The 23,061-nt window shown below is 36.6% G+C and overlaps 1 protein-coding gene across 1 annotated transcript in view; it reads right to left on the bottom strand.

The window, feature by feature from the left end:
* SMYD3 (SET and MYND domain containing 3) overlaps positions 1-23,061 on the bottom strand; it is a 721,692-nt gene that overhangs the window by 446,829 nt on the left and 251,802 nt on the right. The window lies entirely within an intron of this gene.

The following is a 23,061-nucleotide window of genomic DNA, read 5'->3' as shown; positions in this document are numbered from 1 at the left end:
CTTCCCTTTCCTTTACCCTTTCCTTTTCTCCCCCTCCTTTCCCTTCTCTTCATTGACTGAAACATCTAAGTTTCAGTAAGGTTTCTGATTTAAAGGAACACTGTGGTGCATCCTCCTGTATCACAAATAATTACACCTTAATTTATTTTGTAAGTCAAGGACATTTGTGAATGAGAATTTTCTCTAGCCAGACATACATATGGAAATTTATACATACTGAAGTCCTACATCTAATGAACTCATTACTGGGACTGTACTGTGAAGAAAAGAGAAATAATGGCCATCTCTCCCTCTGATTATGTGTGGTTATCACAAGATCTATAATTTGTAACAAAGGTTTACTCCAGGGAAGTCAGTGGCCATGAGCCTGGCTGACCCAGTTCACATGGGAACCAACCACTGATATGGCATGTAAAAAAGGACAAGCAATTCAAGAGATGACAAAGCCTGAGAGGTTACCAGAAAATGAAATTGGAGAGTGGGAGGTGACAGCCAAGTTACTATGCTGCCCTTATCAATTTAGTATACAAATGAGAAAAGAGTCAAACATACAGCTTCATCCATGACAAAACTGGGTAATGAGCTTTTCATCAAATGTAAGGGACCAGACTGAATTAAAGAGCAATCTTTTTCACTATGCAGGCAACAAATGGCTAAATAATTAGGGGATGGGAGGGTTTCTACTTAATAACCTAAGGGATTTAGGGCCTTCACCTTCTTAAGATCATGTCACCACCTGTGCAGAGTATGAATTACACACTAGTACAGCATTCTCATTTGAGTTGGAGCATTAATGTTGACGAGATGTTCTGACCCAAGAGAGAAATATGACATGAAATCAAAGGAATTTATTTTCCAACAGCTTAAAAAATAAAAATAAAAAAAGACAATAAATCAGGGTGTGATGCTCACTTGAGATGGAGTTTGGGTGGGGACTACAGAGGGTAAATAGGCACTTTTATTTCTTCCTGATAAAATTACCTTCTTGATGTTAGCACCCAGGGTAGTACCAGGCTGACAGCAGTATACCCAAAATGAACATGCCAAGAACCAGGCAGCTGCCAACAAAGGAGAAGAGGCCAAGACCAAGACTCCAGTTAGCTAGGAGATGTGGAACGTGAAGAAGTCCCATTGATTTAGTGAAAAAAAGGTGATTTCCTTGATAACAATGGCACTTCCAAAACGGTACATCTCCAATTCATAAGCTCCAGCCTACAATTATGATTACCAATGCTGTTTGTTCAAAAAAAACATTTAAATTATAAAGATATTCAAGTATACTTATTACATATAATGTACAAATAAAGGAAAATAGAGAATTTTAAGTATAGTCTATAAAATTTATTGTTCAAAGGTATTCTTTACATTGAATAAATATAAATGTGCTTATTATATTGAATTGGACATTGCTCTAGTTATTCAAATGAGATCCTACCTGGAATACAAATATACATTTTTCTACTGGACAGTCCAACTGAGTCTATTTGAGTAGCTACGGTTCCTGTCATAGTGGAAAGAGCACCAAGTAATGAGGTTTCCAAGTGGAGTCACTATCATAAGTGGAGAAATTCAATCCATGCTCCATATTACTTCAGAGCCAGTATAACTTATGAAGAGTGAATTATTCATGTTATATATTATATATTTGTTATGATCAAAAAAGCTTCATATTCATAAATGAATTCTATCAAATGAAATAAATGGCACTTACTAGGCACTTTATAACAGGCATTAATAGTATAACTATAATTTTTATTTAATCCCCACAAGAGCCCTATGAAGTTGCTATTTTTAGCATCCTCATTTTACAGATGTGGAAACTAAGGCATAGAGAAGCCATCCAAATGACACAGTGTTTCTGCCAAAATTCAAGCCCAACTTGCCTGATTCCAACATTTTTGAATATTCAACACTGTTGAATATGATTATAGTATCTGAAGTAGGGATGAAGACATCTGAATTCCAATTATTCAGATAAGTAAACGCTTTTATGGAGAAAATAACATTCAGCATATGTCTTGGTTAGTTACAGATGTCAAATACCCAGATTGCACATCCAACCACTAAATGTACTAATAGGCCAAATGCTAAAACAACTTCCTTATTAGGCTTGAAGGTTATAGAGCTGTAAATACACTTGGCTCCTGATCTGAATTCAGGCTGCTACTCCGCTATGTCAGTTGTGTTGTATGACTTTGCACTGAGCCCCCAGAGGAACCGCAATGAAAAATTAGCTGCTCAGTATAATAAATTGCCAGATGCTGGACTCCAGCAGGTTATGGCATTTCAAAGTACTTGTGCAACTTGGGAGAAAATATCTCGAGCCCCAGATCTCGAACTTCATGTGTTACAAGCACAATGCTAAAAACTCAAGTTTCATTTCTTGTGATTAAATACACGACCTTAAAAGGCTTTTTAAAGAAAACAAAAACTACTGTAACACTTTTTATTTTCTAGCTAAGTGTCACCTATTTTCTTCACAGGGATAAATTCAAGTGGGTTACAATGTCTGCTTTGAAAATTTTTAGTAGTCTTTTGTCTTTTCCTCCTAAAAGAATCCAGGGGGACTTCCCTGGCAGTCCAGTAGTTAAGACTCTGTGCTTCCAATGCAGGGAGTGCGGGTTCAATCCCTGGTCAGGGAACTAAGATCCCACATGCTGCGTGGCATGGCCAAAAAGTAAAATAAAAATAAGATGTTTAAAAAAAAACGAATCCAGGTATTCTAGAATCTGGATGATTATTACCTAGGTTAGGTAGCTGCTATGGATAAATGCTACCTCAGAACTATACTGTTTTCATGAGCAAAGGGAACACACCCTTTCCTGCTTTTACTCTGCCTAATCGCCAAAATCCCTCCTGCCAATTTGCTGAAACCCAAAATTGCAAGAAGATTCATTCTCTTGACATAAGGTTTGGGTCTCAATTTAAATAGTTATCAGGGAGTGAGGGTACCTCTTTTGATAACAAATTCTGAAGTAAAAGATTAGGACATTGAGTCACTGAGAAAGTGTTTGGGAGTAAACTGTTTCATAAAACTGAAAAATAACCACAAGAAAGCCACGCTGGGGCCAGTAAGACAAAGACTGATGATTTAACGATTCTGCCCAGACTGTTCCCTGACCACATAATCAAATCATGCCCTCTAACCAATGTAATATACACAGAAAAAGTCTGGTCACAAAACAGAAGCTGGGCTCTGACACATTGATTTTGGATTTTGAAAAGATTTCACAAGATTTAAAATCTTCCTGTCTCATCCAAAAGTTGCTCTTCTTTCCAACTCAAAACTTCTACAGAGACAATATTTTATTGGAAAGTAATTTTGACGAAATCAGGCCAATTAGTACACACAAACTAATTTCTCTAAGTCTGGAAACTTAACTTCAATTCAGATCTAAGTGCCTGCTTTCACTAGTTCACAAAGGCTGCTTCTTCTGCACGGTTTTCCTGATAAAGCTTAGTCTGAGTCATTTGTTCCACCATCAACTACTGATCAGTATTTAAATACTTCTTTTCCTAAACCAAAGCTGCTCCTGGGCTTCTGGTGCTTATGTTCTAATCCTCACGTGATAGCTCTGCATTCAAGCTCCGAAAGCCTGGATTGTAGACCCACATCTCTGGGCAAATCATGTAACCAATCTGGCCTCACCTTCCTCATCTAAAGAATGAGGAAACCATCTATCTGCTTCACAGTGTTCTTCTGAGGATCAACTGAGATCATGAACAAGATGTGAAAATTGTAAGGGCAACAAAACATAGGATGATATCACTATTATTGTTATGCAACATTCCACACAAGATGTAGAAAAGACATAAAATTTACATGAATTTTTCCCCAGGTTTTAATTCATGAAAAAGTGCCCAGAATGGACCCTTATGCAGTGTTGTTGTTGTTGTTGTTTTAATTTCCTCAATGCACTTGAAAAAAATGATAGGTTCTGTAAAAGTCTTCATTTAAAGTCATATTTGAGAATCATGGTGCAGCATGATTAAACAGTTTTTATCTAAAGCAACATCAAAATACAGCTTCTCTTTCCCCTTTAAAAAAAAGTCTGTCTGTGTGTGTGTGTGTGTGTTGTGTGTCATGTGCATGTGTGTTTATGTACTTTGAAAACTTGTTTTCCTTATCAGTTAATAATATAAGGTCACATTAAATCTATTGCCCTTACCTTTCACTGCAATATATATGCTTTGGCAACTGTTTCTTAAATAGGATATTCTATGAACTTGCAAGTTACTTCCCCCTCAGATCAGTGATTTTGTCCTTTTTATGTTAAACTTTGTCTCTTTTCTGCTGATAGTAGTTCCCCCAGGTAGTCAAATCTGGTCCATGTTAACTTGCCTCCAAACTGAGTTGCTTGTGGCAATGTGCCATTATGGAGTCCACTAGTAATTTTAAGTGCTTGCAGGGTAAATTCAAACGCATTCCTTTCCATCCTCCTTTTTTTCTTCATTCTCCCACCAACTCTACTTTCCCCTTTCTCTTTCTCTTGAAACACAGCTGCAAAATTGTCTCAAAAACTCTTGCTATGAAATCTACATTTAAAAAACGGACTTCTCTATATTCACATGGTATACTGAGTCTACTGATTCTCCAGTCTAACACTTCTCTACAAATTTGGCAATACTATCTAATCTATCCTCACCTTGTGTCTACTGTGACTCCTTTGAAATTTCATTTTCATAGTCCAATACTCACATCTTCAACTATTTCTTGAGAAATCTGGTTGTCATGGAATGTCTATTTAAAGAAAAGCAACTAAGTTCAGAACACTACTTTCAGTGACTGCAAAACTACAGCACGCAATGCAGATAATTTTTCTCATAAGCTAGGTGTAAAGACATATAATGTTCAAATTTCATAAGAGAATATTTTATTTTGAAAAATAAATCTTCACCAGACCAAACACATAAGTTTACAGAAAACCAGTAAGACATCATTACACTTATATAACACCTTGAATAATCCAAAAGGAGCCCGCTGGTAACATCAGAAATAGTCAATAGGGTTGTAACACTGACAAAATGGTAGCATGTGTCTAATGGAATCAGAAATTAAATTACAATTGAAGTTCCATTTCTTAAGGCTATTTTCATGCATTTATAATTTTACCAAGCAAAATAAGAAAAAAGTAACTTTGACAGATACTTTTAAAGATGACTATGAAACTTTAGACTGTAAATACAACTGTCCTAAATCAAACTTTAAAAAGGCAGCCAGCCATCTGGCACCAAAAGCAAAGGCAACAAAAGCAAAAATAAACAACTGGACCACATCAAGCTAAAAAGCTACTTCACAGCAAAGAAAATCATGAACAAAATGAAAAGGCAACCTACCATATGGGAGACAATATTTGCAAATCATGTATCAGATAAGGGGTTAATATTCAAAATATATAAAGACTCCAACAACTTAACAGTAAAACAACAAACAACCTAATTAAAAAATGGGCAGAGGATACAAATATACATTTTTCCAAAGAAGATGTAAACAGACAGAGATGGCCAACAGACACATGAAAAGGTACTCAACACCACAAATTATGAGAGAAATACAAATCAAAGCCACAGAAAGATATCTCACACCTGTCAGAATGACTATTATCAAAAAGACAAGGAATAGGGCTTCCCTGGTGGCGCAGTGGTTGAAAGTCTGCCTGCCGATGCAGGGGACACAGGTTCGTGCCCTGGTCCAGGAAGATCCCACATGCCATGGAGCGGCTGGGCCCGTGAGCCATGGCCGCTGAACCTGTGCGTCTGGAGTCTGTGCTCCGCAACGGGAGAGGCCACAACAGTGAGAGGTCCGTGTACCACAAAAAAAAAAAAAAGAAGAAGAAGAAATAACAAGTGTTGGTGAGAATAAATAATTACACATACATATATTGGAATGTTATTCAGCCATGAAAAAGAAAGAAATCTTACCATTTGAGACAACAGGGATGGACCTTGAGAGCATTATGCTAAGTGAAATAAATCAGACAGAAAAAGATAAATATTTTATGATCTCACTTATATGTGGAATCTTAAAAGAAAAAAACAACTGAGCTCATACATACGGAGAACACATTGGTGGTTGCCAGAGGTGGAGGGTTGGGGGACGACAAAATGGGTTAAGGGGGCCAAAAGGTACAAACTTCCAGTTATAATATAAATAAGTCAAGGGGATGTAATGAACAGCCTGGTGACTACAATTAGTAATGCTGTATTGTGTATTTGCAAGTTGCTAAGAGAGAAAATCTTGAAAGTTCTCATAAAGAAAAAGTCTGTAAGGATGTACAGTGACAGATGTTAACTAGACTTATTGTGGTGATAATCTGCAATACCCACAAATACTGAATCATTATGTTGTACACCTGAAGCGAATATAGTGTTGCATGTCATTTATACCTCAATAAAAACCAAAAAAGGTAGCCATCTTTGAATAATAGTTAATAGCTTTAAGAGATCAATAAACTAAAATGAAAACCTGAATGCCAACTACTTTAAGCTCTTCTAAAAATTAAAGACACCCTACATGTAGTTCTGGAAGTTTGTTTCAGATGTGATTTCTTAATTCAAAGAAAATCAATAGGTAGAACCAACACAGATTTGAGTTGGGAGTGGGTAGTCTATTTGAGTTGGGAGTGGGTAGTCTATTTGAGTTGGAGGTGAGGATTGTGTTGCTGGATTTGAGGTTTGGGGGTGAGGGAAAGGAACTTCACAGAGAAACAATTTTTTTCTCATAATAGAAAGTAACCTGAGCTGACTGCAAATAGTAGTGCCTTCCTTGAGATATTTATAGGTAGGTTGTAGATATAAGACACATCCATAGAATGTTATCACTTTGTGATTGGAGCTCATCTCAAGTGCAACAAGAGCCAGCCTGCATCCCTAAAAGGGCCCTTGACACTGTACTATTTCAGTTGACTTTGAAGGGTTTCATCCTTTATTCCCATTTCCTTACCCTACTCTACATATCACACAATAACAAAAGATAACACTTACACAGTGTTTGCTAAGTGCCAGGCACAATTCCAGGTATACTATATCAGGCAGGAACTATTATTATACCCATTTTTCATGTAAAGAAACTGAAGCACAGAGAAATCAGTAACTTGCCCAAGGTCATACATTCAGTGGTAGGAACAAATCATATGTATAATTACATTGACTCCAAAATATAATGAAATAAATTTGTTCTATGTTAAAGATTTCTGTTTAATTCTGCTCTAAGTAGTACATTCTATTGTTTTAGATTCATTTCCTTTACTGAAAGCAGATTTCTTTTCAGATTCATTTAGTCAGATTTTACTACCTACATTAAACCTATCACTGGGTACAAAGCAACTGGTTTTAATGAGGACTCGGTTACTGTAAGCAATGTAGTGTATAAGGCAGAGGCATCTTTTCATAAATACTCCTTTCACAGAAGAAACAAAGGCATATTTCAAAAAAGAGAATTTGTGGATTTCAGTTATAGAGTGTGTCTGAAATAAGTATATTCATACATGACTTATAAATCATATTTAAGTATGTACTAGCAGAACAAAGCCTATTAATCCATAGTAAATAAACACTCAGTTCTATTACAAGACATGGAAGTCATCAAGCAGACAATACTTTTTTCATTAAACCCTGAATCATTGTGTCCTGCCAGCAGCATGAAATAAATTAATGTTTAATATTTAATACTATATGATAGTAATAATGAACCAAATATGTATTTTAAATTTTATGTTATTTGACATTTCAATTTTAACTCAAAAGTATTTCTAAAAGGGTTGAAAATCTGTGCCTGAAAGTAACAGTTTAAATTTAATAAGTGTTTCTGGCTTCTTAATGCCACCTTACAGTCACAGCATTCTATCCTTTCATGATGATTCAAATCCAATTTCAGAAAACGTGAGGCATTTTTAGCATTAAAGATATGATAATCTTCAAACAAAGACATCCATAAAATCAAAAAACATCATCAAATGACCTATGGGATTTAAAAAATTATGTATAAAATGATCAGTTTAGCAATCAAAATTTTTAAATGGTTAAATCTAAAGATAGACAAAGCACAAAACACATTATTAAAATATGAATTGAACTTAAGTGAAAACACAGCTTTGCATTTAGTATATTTCACACTAGCAATTCTTCTTAAAAACAGCAATAGGGACCAAAACAAATCCGTTTACTGTTGTCTAAAAGGAAAAACAGATCATTTTCTCTTCCTATTAAGAAAGAGAGGAAAAAGTTCTTTAAAATATGTGGCATTCTGTGCAGATGGGCACAAACAGCAGCCTGTGTCACACATACATCACATCCCTTTGGCATCACTAGGCTTTACTTCTGTCGATTTTCAATCACGAGGAAAAAATGCAATAAATCTGTTCATAAGAACCATAAAATGTGTAGAAGTGAGGAAAAAATAAGCTGTTGAATTTTCAATGCCTACACATCTCTTTCTGTATCCAAATTTTAATCTAATAATGCAATTCTGCTGCTTCTGCTCATTTCCCATGTTTTTTTGTTATTATAGAGGACATCTAAATGTAAAAGTATTTCATGGGTTTAAGCAATAAATTTGTGAACAAGAGAAGGAGAATTAAGTATGAGGGAAGAAGTGGGGGAGCGTGTGGGTGTGTTTGCATGTGTTTTCTTCTTAGAGTCCAAAATCCCTTTGGATTATTAGTGAAGCTCAGACAGAACTTTAAAGCAAATACAGGGAAATGACAACTAAAGTCCAACTTCATAATGTATAAGAATCCCCTGTCCTAAACCTTGACACACCTCGAGAAGAGGGAAAGGTGTTCTTTATTTTTCACTATTTTACTAACAATTATTAACCATCTGATATGTGTCAGACACACTCCTGGACACAGTTCCATATCTTACCTCATTTAATCTTTTTAAAAAAATTTTTTTTAACATTTTATTTAATTGATTTATTTATTTAATTTTTAAAGTTTACTTTCCATTTACAGTTATTACAAAATATTGGCTATGTTCCCTGTGCTGTACAGTAAATCCTTGAGCAATTTTACACCCAATAGTTTGTATTAGGTTGGCCCAAAAGTTCGTTCGGGTTCTTCCAAAAGACTGTATGGAAAAACCTGAACGAGCTCTTTGGCCAAACCAATACCTCCCACTCCACCACCCCTACACTGAGCCCCCCAACACTGGTAACCACTAGTTTGTTCTTTATTTGTGAATCTGCTTCTTTTTTGTTACATTTACTAGTTTGTTATATTTTTTTAGATTCCAAATATAAGTGATATCATACAGTATTTGTCGTTCTCTGTCCGACTTAATACTTAGCATAATGTCTTCCAAAGTTCATCCATGCTGCTACAAATGGCAAAATTAGGGGTTTTTTTTATGGCTGAGTAGTATTCTATTGTGTACATTAACCACATCTTCTTTATCCATTCATCTGTGGATGGCCACTTAGGATTGCTTCTGTACCTTGGAAAATGTAAATAATTCTGCTATGAACTTTGGTATGCATATATCTTTTCGAATTAGTGTTTTTGTTTTGAATATATACTCAGAAGTAGAACTGCTGGGTCATATGGTAGTTTTATTTTTAGATTTTTGAGGAACCTCCATACTGTTTTCCACAGTGGCTGTACCAATTTACATTGCACCAAGAATGACAAGGGTTCCCTTTTCTCCACATCCTTGCCAGCATTTGTTATTTGGGTTCTTTTTAATTATAACCATTTTGACAAGTGTGAGGTGATTTCTCATTGTGGTTTTGACTTGCATTTCCCTCATGATTAGCGATGTTGAGCATCTTCTCACGTGCCTGTTGGCCATCTCCATTTCCTCTTTGGAAAAATGTCTATTCACTTCTCCTGCTCATTTTTTAATCAAGTTGTTTGTTTTTTTGATGTTGAGTTGTATGAGCTATTGTATATCTTGAATATTATTCCCTTATCGGTCATATAATTTGCAAATATTTTCTTCCATTCAGTAGGCTGTCTTTTCATTTTGTTGATTAACTCATTTAATCTTGACAACAATCCTTCTGATGTGGATTTTATTACCCTTTATTTCTGATGAAGAAACAAACTAAGAACACTAACTAATTTGCCCATTTTAGATAGACCACAATTTCAACTCTGGCCTTCCTTTCAGTTAATAAACATTTCTTAGTACTTTCTGTACGTACAAGGCCCTATGCTTAGCTCAGTAACTATCCTACAAATCCATCTCTCTTTTACTGCCCCACATAGCCAGTCCCTGACATCCAGCATGGTACCTAGCCCATATTAGGTTCTTAGTGAAGGTTCACTGAATTATTTGGTTAAGTAAGTTACTTGTCTCTACAACACAGCATTTAAATAGACATCTGGATCCAGGGTGATTTTACCTTAAAATAGCTTGTTATTCAACACTAAAATACATATTTTAAAAATAATTTTTAAGAAGAGGAATTATTTCACTGATTATGAGCATCCAGACAACCCACATCAGATGGCAAATACTTGTACTTCAAACTTAGACGGAGAAGGAAGTGTGGTGCAGTGTGATACGTACAGCATGATACACATGACCTCAAACTAGTGTATAAATAAACCATCACACAGTCATCATCTAATTATTTCAAGAGTGTGTGATTTGCATACTCAATTCAGTTACAAACATTACATGGGCATAGTCTTCTAATGCATTTTCATAGACTCAAGGCATAATGCATAGTGTTGGCCAGAAAAGCAACATCAGGAAACCACACAATGTGAAGATTACTTTGTAGTCGGACATCAAGGAGTTTGAATGCTACCTCTGCCATTTACAAACTACCTCATCTTGGGCAAGTTACTTTACTTCTAAGCCTCAGTTTCTACATTGTAAAATGCAGATGATTACAACCGCACCTAGCTTACCCTTCAGATATTATTGAGGACTAAATGACATGACATACATAAAATATTTAGCACATGCCCAGGTCACAGTTACAGTTCATTAAATGTTAGCTTTATATTAGAATAAGAATTAAGCTGGGATGAAGTGAGAGAGTGGCATGGACATATATACAATACCAAATGTAAAATGGATAGCTAGTGGGAAGCAGCTGCATAGCACAGGGAGATCAGCTTGGTGCTTTGTGACCACCTAGAGGGACGGGATAGGGAGGGTGGGAGGGAGGCACAAGAGGGAAGAGATATGGGGATATATGTATATGTATAGCTGATTCACTTTGTTATACAGCAGAAACTAACACACCATTGTAAAGCAATTATACTCCAAAAAGGATGTTTAAAAAAAAAAAAAAGAATTAAGGAAGCTGGGAAATAAATTTTCTGGTAGGTCTGGGGTTGAACAGACTAGACACCTTTCTACTCTCTGACCTTTAAAGCTTCGTAGTAGGTAGGAAAATGCCTGTTCCTGAATCAGCTGATCTCCATAATGTAGGATTCCAGAAAAATCACTTCATTTATTTTTCTTAACAGCATCCTGCTTAAAACACAAACACACACCTTTTCATACTACCATTCAAAATAACTGCTTATAACTTAATAGTAAAAATGGGAAAAATTACTGATTTCTTTCTAAATTATCTTATACTGTCTCAACAAATTTTACCTTTTAATTCTATAAAGAAAACACTAATTCCTTCCAAAGGCATGATCAAACCCAAAGATTAGTGATAAATCTGAACATTTAAAAAATATGTCTCAGAAAAAGAAATTATATTAGCCACTTATTCATGTATTAAATGAAAAATGTGTAAGATTGTAACTGGCTTAGATAATTATATTCCTCCTTATTAGGTGGTACACAATTAATCTTTTATCTCCAAATTACTAATTACTTTGATGTAAGATATCTATACAACCAAGAGAGAGATATATTAAGCTTTTAATTTCTAAGTCTTAGCCAAAAGACCATATTGCCCCAGTAGAATAAAAATAAATGTTTTGTTTTGTTTTTTTAATTTTATAACCTACATATAGGTATGAGGAAACTCAGGTTTAGAATACAGTCCTCTGAGGGAAGCCAGATAGATGGAAACTTTTCCTGCTAGAAGCAAAACCCATTGTACCTTAACTAATCACTCATTTTATTCTATCACTTGGGTATTCATCTCCTTTTGAATTAGTATATAATTATTCTGGATACAATAATTCAATACAATCATCTTCCAAGGGCCCATTTTAACTATGTTTTTGAACAAGCAGTAGAAGACAGGAACAAAGCACAAGCTATAGCAGGGCTAAAAACTAATATTATTGCCTACAAAAAAACACAAAAACCTTCCCAAACGTGGCACAGGTACACTAAATAAGCAGAAGTGATAGGTCTTGACAGCCTGGGAAAGATTTAGTTAGTAAAGTCAGACATCTAGGCATTCAGCTCAGTCACCAGTGTGAAGATTAGTAAAACCGAGACAACAGCTCTGCAAGAAGTTGAGAGAGCACACAGTAGGAAAACTGTTCAACAGGGTAATCCTTGAAGACTGGCAGTTATTCTGAGGTAGTACAGAAAGAAAATGAAGCAATTAAAAAGGAAATCAAACACCTCCTCTCCAATCTATCTTTCACATTGCTACCAGATGTGAAGCGTAATTCCCATCATGTCATTCTCCTGCACAAGAAGGTACCAACCTAATCTGTAAGACACTGATTTTCAAACCTTGCTTCATGAAACTCCAACTGTTCTGCTGAGGAGCAAACATGATGTTAATGGGGGAGAGGATTCGCAGGGAGGGTGGGAAGCCAGTGTCTCTATCAACCAAAGCAACTCCATTTTTCTCTTTCGTATACACTGGGGTTTTGTTGTAAAAATGTGAGAAGAAAATTCTGCTGGTAAATAACAATTGAAAATGGTTGTCTTGATACAGTTCCATCTTCTCTGGCTGGTGTTGGGGACATCCATAAACAGATGCTACTCTACCTTTCAAAACTTCTTTCTCACAACTTTCCCAAACACTCCAGCCATTCCAGTCAACACGACTGGGTTCTACAAGTTCCATGTACATTACCTCTTCAGCCATTAACCCCGTTGTCAAGAATGCCTTTGTGCTTGCCTTCATGTACCTTGTTCAATTCAACATATTCTACACAATTTCTGTTAAATTAGACATGTCCCTACCTTTCAGTAGCTTTCATTCTAGTGGACAAGAAAACAGACAAAACAATTAATACAATATAAATAAAAAGAGGGCTTCCCTGGTGGCGCAGGGGACACGGGTTCGAGCCCTGGTCCGGGAAGATCCCACATCCCGCGGAGCAACTAAGCCTGTGGCCACAACTACTAAGCCTGCACTCTAGAGCCCACGAGCCACAACTACGGAGCCCGTGTGCCACAGCTACTGAAGCCCATACACCTAGAGCCCGTGCTCCACAACAAGAGAAGCCACCGCAATGAGAAGCCCGTGCACTGCAACGAAGAGTAGCTCCTGCTCACTGCAACTAGAGAAGGCCTACGTGCAGCAACAAAGACCCAACACAGCCAAAAATAAATGAAAAAAAAATTTTTTTAATATATAAATCAGAATAAAATCAACATTAAAAAGAAGGCCAAACTCCTACAGCTTCTGAGGGAAAATGGGAAAAAGCAAATTTTTTTCTAGTAGAATCAGAAAAGGTAAGGATATTTGAACTGGACGTTACTGGATGTGGATACAGAATATAGTGAAGAGTAAAATTCCTATAGCATAAACATACAGAACAAAGTTTGTCAAAGTACCTGGCGTATTCTGGGGATGTACAGGAAGGTATGTGACTGGAATAGACTGGAGTACACTGAACTGGAAAGAAACCCTGGAATGAGTTCCTTAAAGGCCTAGAATGCTTTGGTAAAAATGATCCCTAATTTGACAATGCATTTTATAGTTTATAAAATAGTAATTTAAAGCTTAAAAATGTAATAATTTTAAGCATAAAAATAATTTATGCTTTCATGTAAATTATTTCCATCAATCATCAGAGCAATCCGACCAAGTTAGCAGGGAAAAAATTATCAACCCTAATTTGCAGATGAGGAAACTGAGTTAAGCAAGAACACTAATATTTACTAAACACCTACTATGTACCAAGCCCTTTGCAAGGTAAATAGCAAACATTATGATCTTCTGAGATAAAGAATTGTTATCACCCCAATCTTATAATTAGGAAAACCAGTTCAGAGAGGCTGACAACCTTGCCCAGGGACATGTGACTAGTATGTGACAGATTCAGGACTGCGACCAGGTCATGCTTCCAACTTGTGCTGTGCCATCACGGGAGGCCAATTTTTAGAGGCTGTTGAAGACAGTGGTATCAAGACCTGACTGTTTTTAAAAGGACTCTTAGAGCATTTCAAAGGGTAGGTTAGAGAAGAAGGACAGAGGGAGATTATCAAATTGATCCAGATGAGAAACCTGGACCTGAAATAACACAGAAGCAGTTAGGATGGCACAGCAGATGAATGTAAACATTAGCCGCAAAGTGGCAGTGAAGCCAGAGGGTTTGACTGACCCCAGTCAGATACACGGATTACACCCAAGTCCCACGACTGCCTCCTAAGGTCTGGTCTTGCCTGTTCTTTTTCTAGATTCTTACTACCCTTCTCGTGAGTACCACATGGTTAAGCATTTGTAAGATGTCATCAAATCTAAAATGCCAATGATTTTAAGATGCATTATTATCTATGTTAAAAGAAAAAATGCTGTCGAAGTATAACATGACATTGACTTTAAAATGCACACTGATTTCAGGCAAAACAAAATGCGAAAAAAGATCTGAATCTTAGAATTAATGAAACATGGTAACTTTTCTATATTTTTTCAGTATGACTTTATTCTCACACCTCAACAAGACCACACCTTTCAAGGAATAGTTTCTTAATGCCAAGGCCTTAAATGCAATGCAGTGTTTTGTAATCATTCTGTGGGGACTGCAGGCACTGTCTTCACAGACAAAGAGCATGCAGTCTAGACCAAATCCTTCTTGATCCACAACGTTTATGGGCTTCCTGAATTCCTGAGATCTGAGACCTAACTGGCTATTCCTCATTATCTGTCAGTGACTCTGCAGTTAACAGACAACATGAGAGTAAGCATTTACCAAGAATGATGAAGATGGTGGGGGTGGTGGAGGTCCTGGTAGTAGTGACCACAAGAATGATAACTGCTATTTATTCAGTGCTTGCTCTGTGCCAAACATTCTACATGGACTCTGTTGCTTAATTCTTGCAATTCTATGATGCATATAGTACCAGCAATCTTATTATAATTATAAGAAGAAAGTCAGTTTCCAACTGGTAATCTTGAAGAAATAAAAACCTAGCGGAGAGTGATTTTTAAATCAAAGGTACATATGAAGAGAAATATGCCTAAGAAAGAATCCTGCTAGCTTTTGTTTATCCTGATTTTGTGAAACATTAACTCAACTCTTTAATTGTTCTTGCATGGTACTTTATTGACGATGGATCAGACTGACATTACTGGTCAGCATATATTTCTTTCTTCTTTTTTTTTTAAAGAATAAACCCTCATTTCATGAATATGAGCCAGCAGAAAGAGACAAGGTAGACTCCAGAGAACCTGCAGTCCTCATTCTTAAAGAACACATATTTCAGGGATGATAGCTCTTAGGATATTCACATGTTCAGCAGACCTCAATATAAACATGAAACAACAATGAAAAGTCAGCAAATCAGCAGGAGGAATAAACATGTCAGAAACATGATGGCATTCAGTGACCATCACATATCTTAATAAATGAGCTCATCGTCCAGCTTGTGTAAGTCTTCTCCTGTGGGGCATCTTGATAAACCAAAGACTCAACAGAAAATACTCCCACAGTGCTTGCTTTTTTTTTTTTTTTTTTTTTTGTGGTATGTGGGCCTCTCACTGTTGTGGCCTCTCCCGTTGTGGAGCACAGGCTCCGGACACACAGGCTCAGCGGCCATGGCTCACAGGCCCAGCCGCTCCGCGGCATGTGGGACCTTCCCGGACCGGGGCACAAACCTGTGTCCCCTGCATTGGCAGGCGGACTCTCAACCACTGCACCACCAGGGAAGCCCAGTGCTTGCTTTTTAAAGTAGAATTATGTGAAAGTAACTGAGAATTACTGCCATCCCTTTACATTGACAATCTTCCAATTAATGAGAAAATGGATTTTTTCCTCAAAGTATTGGGTTTGAGAATCTTCTGTTCTCCATTAACTAATTTTTCGCAAATGTTTTTAATGCTTAAGGTACACGTATTTGCTATTTATAAAAACGCAGATGCAGTTGACTCACCTCCTTACAATTTTGAGTTTGTTCCTCAAGACACCACTAACTTTTCAGTTCTCCTGTGTGCTGAAAACCTGATTTCAAAAGGGAATCATGCAGATCCCCCCGAACAACTCTTCCATTTTAGTCATCCTTAACAGTCATCTCATAAACTTTTTTTGCTCACCATATATCAACGCTTAAGATTCCTAAAAAGTTCACATTTTTTTTAAAGGACAAGGAGACAATTCTACTGGGAATGCCATGCCTTTCCCTCCCCACCCCTTCTTCTTTTCAACATCAGGCAAGTTTATATTCATCCTATCAGGACGAGCTCAAATATCATTTCCAAACTGCTCTAACAGAATTAACAGTTCTTCCCTCTGTATTTCCCAACTATTTGTTCATACTACTATTAGAGTACTAATAAATTTATTATAGTAAGTTGTTTATATCCCAGATAATGAAGTCTATGAAGACACAAAACATCACTTATTCATCTCTGTATGTCCAAAACATACCTGAGCCAGGGATAGTTATTCAATAAATTTTTGTTGAATAATTTTATTAATGTGACTCAAAGTCCTCAGAAATAATTTTATTTTATTTAAGGAAAATATTGTATTATTAGTCTTTGAAACGGCAATGAGAAAGAGAAAATATCTTTTTAAGTAGTAGAAACACAAAATGGAGTATAATCCCAAGTAAAAAATATAAATTGCAGAAAATAGGATTTTTCTTTTCTCATTTATTTTCTATGGTTTCTTAATTCTCTTCCATTAAACATCACTTGGGGAGATTTTTATTTATGAATGCTTATATCTCCTTTTATGAACCTGACAACTGTCTTGTCCCAGAGATATGAAATATGTATTTAGTACTGAATAATGCAAAATTCACTTTGCAACTTTTTGTGAGAATATGTCTGCCTTTTAGAGATGAAATAAAGCAATATTAAAATGTATATGCATAGCATGAATATAAATCAGCATAGAGATAGTTGAATATATGCTTGGTCAAAGGGAAAAGATGGACCACAATTATAAATATAGCCTAGATCATCTAAAAAGCTAATAATCATATGTTGACATACGAACTGAAATTTTATCAATTGATAAAACACCTATGAATCTATATTCTGAGTTCCATTCTAAAAATAGAAAAAATATGGTTTGTGTTATTTGATTATTCCCAGTCCATAGCAAATCTCTAAAATCTGACATGAATAATGCTTTGGGGAAACATTTTCAAATTTTCATCTGAACATACCTGACATCATACTTCTCAAATCCCAGCAAACTGCTCTTGGCATATTACTCATTCTGCCACTATACTTAGTAGATACACTTAATGACGTAACTATAACCTACATTAATAACTCAATAAATACTGAATTGAATGACTTCTATGTTATCAGTATAAGAATTAGTTTAATATTGTGATGCTGATATTATATTCTTATTCTCTAGATCAGGAAACTGAGGCTCCTAAGTTAAATAACTGGTGGCAAGTGATGGAGCTAGAATTAGAATCCAGATCTAATTTATACATTCATATTCTTTCTCCCATACTACAGTATGATTCTTGCGTTTATTCTGCCAAGTATTATTCTTGAATGAGCCTAACAGTGTTGGCTTAACATTTCTAGTACCTTACTTGTAAAACTGAATTCCTACATAGCAGAGGGCAGGGGAACAAGGCTGAGATGGCAGCTACCGGCTCTCTGTACTGTCAGAGATGCTTCAGGCTGTGTTCCCATGGGATGTGATTGACTCTCAGGCTGCCTGTATCTGTGATGAGGCATTTTATTTCACAGGGTTTATGGGCGGGCTAGTCAATAAAATTTGGATGAATCTGGACTGGATGGAAGGACTCTCAACCTGAATCAGTGAAAATCCAGAGTTGTAGAAAAAAATTTTAAGTCATTATATTGCTTTCATTAATATGCAGTAATTTAGCTATTTAAAAAGAAAAAATAATCATGTGCATTTGGAAAACGGAGTATACGACATTGAGCAGTAGTGGCTTGAAGCAGGAGCCCCAGAATAAAACACTGGGTTGAATGTCAATGTGCTCACATCAGTGTTTTTGCTATACGACTATGTGCTTTCTAGAAAAGTCAGGCATTATAACACGCCCAGGCGTGAATCTTAGAATAGTAAAACTAAAGGAAGAATACATCAGAGGTTTGTGAAATTTAGATATTATAGAATTAATTAACTATTGGAATCACAGAAACTGTAAAAAACAAGTATGCAACGTTTTAAGCCACTAAGTTTGTGGCAATTTGTCACTCACAACAGAAAACTAATAAAGATAGAGAGGGAGATACTTAAATCGTTAAAAAGGAAAACCTTAATGCCTCCAATAAAGCAGGCTTTTTCAGAACACAACACAGAACACAGGGCTAGGCAGAGGTACCTGTCCAGACCACAGAGCCACTTCCTTATTCAATGAGTAATGCTGCCCTGTGTTCCTTCCTGACACCACACTAGTCCAGCATGTCCAGACCCTAAAGCATTACCATGTATGGAGCACAGACCTCACAACAGTCCCTATGAGCACCGCAGGGAGCCTGGTACCTATTGCGCTCTCAAACAGTACCCTATTCTCTTCTGGGAAGACCCATACTCTCGTGGATCTAAGGGGCCCCAGTGGACATGGTTCACAACAATCCTTTAGGAGCCATTAAAGCCAGGATGGGAGAGTGCTGGGACCAGTCCTTATGAGCGTGGGGTTCTAGTCTACAACTGAAAAAGAAGGGTATAAGACAGAGACAGGCTCTTAATTTCTGTAATATATTTAGCATTAAACTCAAAAATGCAGAATAGTGAACAAGCAAACACACAGTATGGAGAGAAAAAAGACAGTGTGGTATCATGGAAAAAGAACACTATAAGAAGTCTGAAGTGCCCTGACAGCAGCAGCCCTGCCCATGGGCTACAAAATGGGAGGCTTAGGACGCCTTCAGGTGTCTTCCAGGTCTAACAGTCCTACATTCTTCAGTCTTAACATAAGAATATTTAGTTCAACAATTATAGTAACAAGCAGCTACTACCTTAAAAAAAATAGTGTACTAAGACATCAAGAAAACAACTATTCTATCTGCTAAGAGTACTTATTCTCAGTAACTAAGATTAGCAGGCAGGGCTCTGAATTTTAGCACACATTGTATTCTTAGCATTTGAGAGTCTAGTTTTATAAATGTCAACCCATACATCTTGGCTGCAAAGAAAAGGCCATTCAAATCCTCTAAGATAACCTCCAGCTAATTTATATATGTATATATTCCTTTGTTATTCTACTTTAAGTTTAGTGTTCAGAAGTCATTATTTAACGTACAGTTTCTTACTATAAATATAACTGTGAAATACTGACATTTCATATGCAAGCTATGAGTAGTGCTGGTTTATTGTTATAGCCAGCTAGTAAAAAAATAGGCATAAATTAAAGTATTATGTTATAAAGCCTACCAAGTAACTAAGATCAAAAGAATGCACATGATATTTCCAGGCTTTTTCCGGCATATGTCAACAAAGAACAGTCAGCGAGGAAAATAGCTTTGGTTGAAAGTCCGATGTTGCCATGTCAGAAAAAAGAGAGCTAAACCATCTACTTTCCATCGTTCATCTTGTGTCACTAGTAGTCTTTATCATTCATTAAAAATGGTTAAGTAGGGCTTCCCTGGTGGCGCAGTGGTTGAGAGTCTGCCTGCCGATGCAGGGGACACGGGTTCGTGCCCCGGTCCAGGAAGATCCCACATGCTGCGGAGTGGCTGGGCCCGTGAGCCAGGGCCACTGAGCCTGCGCGTCCAGAGCCTGTGCTCCACAACGGGAGTGGCCACAACTCTGAGAGGCCCACATACCGCAAAAAAAAAAAAAAAAAAAAAAAAGGTTAAGTATTCCTACCTAATTTTTTAGCAATTCTCTACTATAGCTTGGTATTAAAAAGCTTACATTTGGACTCTACATTTCAGTTTCTATTCTCATTCCAGTTTACAGAGAAGTAAAAAAGTACTGTATTTGCAACTTAGGCTGGTATTAAACTGACCCCTGCTGGCCTCATCTTTTCTGCATTTGTCAGATACGACAACACCCAACTGCATCCTACTGTTGAAACTGCATTTGATCAGATTCCCATATCAAAAACATGACAAAGGAAAAGGATGGCTACTCCCACAACTGCAAGTGGAAAGATGCCTGCTTCATTCTGGCTATTTTATTTGCAAAGACCTAGCAATTAAAATCACCCTAGTGTTCCATAGAAGTGTTTCCTAGAACCTACTGATTTATTCTACAAATTCATTCAACAAACACTTACAGATTTCTGGAAGAACACAGAAAAGCAGAGATACTTAGAAGTACAGCACCTGCCCTCCAGGTACTCACAGGCACTTACCAGTCATTAAAAAGATACATTTGAGAATTAAATTCTAGCATATGATTGGATACTACAAAAGTAAGAAGGAAGTAGGGCTACCATAGAGCTGGTGGTATAGCCTGCCTCATGGGCTTGAGTTCACTTAAGATTCTTTACTGAACAAGCCCAGGAAAATTTTATCTCCTTCTTCTTTAGGAACCAATTGTACTTCATAAATAATAATGGCTGCCATTTACTAACGATCTCCTATGTGCCAGGGACTGAGGCTAGGTGTTTTCCAGACACAATCATACTCACCTCACTTGATAACTCTAAGAAACAGTTATTTTTATGCTTATGCTTAGTTCATAGATGAGGAAAGCTATATATTACACTACAATGTTTCTGTTTTAAACAGATGTTTCTCCTCTACAAGAAAATGAGCATCTTAAGCATAGGGGATTATGTCATTGTCATTTTTGTTTCCCCAGAATGTAGCACATCTCCAGTACCTGGTATATAGTATGTACTCAAAAAATGTCTGCATGATATATGAATGGAGATAATATTGAACAAATGTGGCTTCTAAATGCATACTATGAGCATGACCTGTGCTTAAGCTCACAGTATGAGAAAGTAGTGGAAGAAAAAAGAGGAGAAAAAAAGTTTTGATTCCTGAACATAGACACCCATACTCAACTGTGGCAAGAAAAGGAGAAAATCCCAAGACATGAGTTAAACAGAACATTATGGAAACAGAGCTTAACACTATCCAGTTAAAAACCAAATAGAAAAAGGACTCCAGCATCAGAAGATGATGACATACACAGGTGCTGGACTTTAACAGAACCTGAAACCTATTAAGAGGAGGGAAAAGAAGAAAAGAAAAAAGAAGAAAACCATGAAAAGAAGAGAATCATGAAAACAAACACAATGTAGAGATTCAAAAATTCTACTATGTTCCCAAGAAGTTAATGTATTTTTTCTTTTCCTACCTCCTCTTATTTTTCAACATCTCTTTTCTTGTCACTTAGAGACAGATGAAGATAAATGAAGTACAGTGGTTAAACTTCTTTGTTTGGATACAAATGATCTTGTGCATCAACATTATTGTTATGTAAGCACTTTTAATACTGCTTCTAGCAGATAAGACTTCTGTTTCAACATATGCTATGGGGAAAAATGGTAAAAATGTATTCATGACTAAAATAACTGAACAGTCAAAAACCACATAGAAAATATTATACATGAATCTGGTTTGTTGTGCTTGTTAACGATCTAAGGTAAAACCGAGGATGCAATCTCTCTCCCCAAACAGGAATGAATAACCCCAGATTCTCAGTATTGTCAATACTTTCTATGTTGTCCTACCTTACACCAAACCACTGCTGCAAAATCATTCCTTAAGAGGGACTGGAATTTAACCCCCTCTTCCTGCACCTTCCCTGGTACAGTAAAACATGAGACAGAGGAAGTAGGGTTCTTCTCAGCAACGGCCACTGTAAAAATCTAAAGTTTACTGTGGGAACATTAGCTCCCAGAGAATACAAAGCAATGGTCAAGCTAATGGGCCCGGGTTCAGATCGAAGTTCCACAACTGTAATTGTGGGCAAATCCCCTACTTTTCTAAATCAAATATAGTAAGATTACCTTTGTAAAACCAAGTTATCACATGCAAAGAGCTTAGCATACTACATGGTACATAAGTGTTCAACAAGCATAAGCTATAACCATTATTACAACCCCTATATGACTTCCCTCCTAAAGTCTTGCCTTCGACTCTCGATCTTAACAAAGAGATAGGACCTCTGAATCCTCACTCTGGCTAAGCTGGGCTCTGAATGTATTAAATGAGTCCATTTTACCCTTCTTCCGTCCTTTCCCTTTCTTGCCAATAATCAGCACCTCAGGAAATGTTCCTCTGCTCATACATAAATGAAGCTCCTGTTCATATATAATATTTATAATTATGTCTTATTTTGGTAACTAGAGGTCTCAAATTAAGCAATGTGGTCCAAATTGCAATATTCTGCCCCATTGGTCCCTAAATGACACCATCTTCTGTGACACCAGAAAAAAATATAATGGTCACACCTATAAGATCAAAAGCACAAGATCATTTGTACATAAAGCTTACAGCACTCACAGAAATCTACAAGGGTGTCTGCTTGCCGTATCTTTAGAATTTATATCTCCCACTCTTCACACTATCCAGTCATAAACAAAGACCAGAGCACATTCCAGATTTCAGACCCCATGACAACTGTAACTATACACAACCTTCAGATACACCATTCACAACAGTCCATTTTCCAATAAGTGATTAAAAAATAACAAAAGGAGGTGTTTATATCAGATTAATGTCAAGCATTTAAATTCAGCAATCAATATTTAAATAAAATAGCAAACCAACCAGTAGAAAAATTGTTTTAAACATAAATTACTCTTGAAGAAGACTACATGTACTTCTTAGAAATGAAATTTTGCTAGAGAGGTGCATTCTGTGTCATGTGCAGCCTTAAGCAT

The sequence above is a fragment of the Mesoplodon densirostris genome, chromosome 2 (assembly GCF_025265405.1).
Source record: "Mesoplodon densirostris isolate mMesDen1 chromosome 2, mMesDen1 primary haplotype, whole genome shotgun sequence".
In the NCBI taxonomy this organism is placed as follows: Eukaryota; Metazoa; Chordata; class Mammalia; order Artiodactyla; family Ziphiidae; genus Mesoplodon; species Mesoplodon densirostris.
This window is presented reverse-complemented; position numbering and strand designations above follow the sequence as displayed.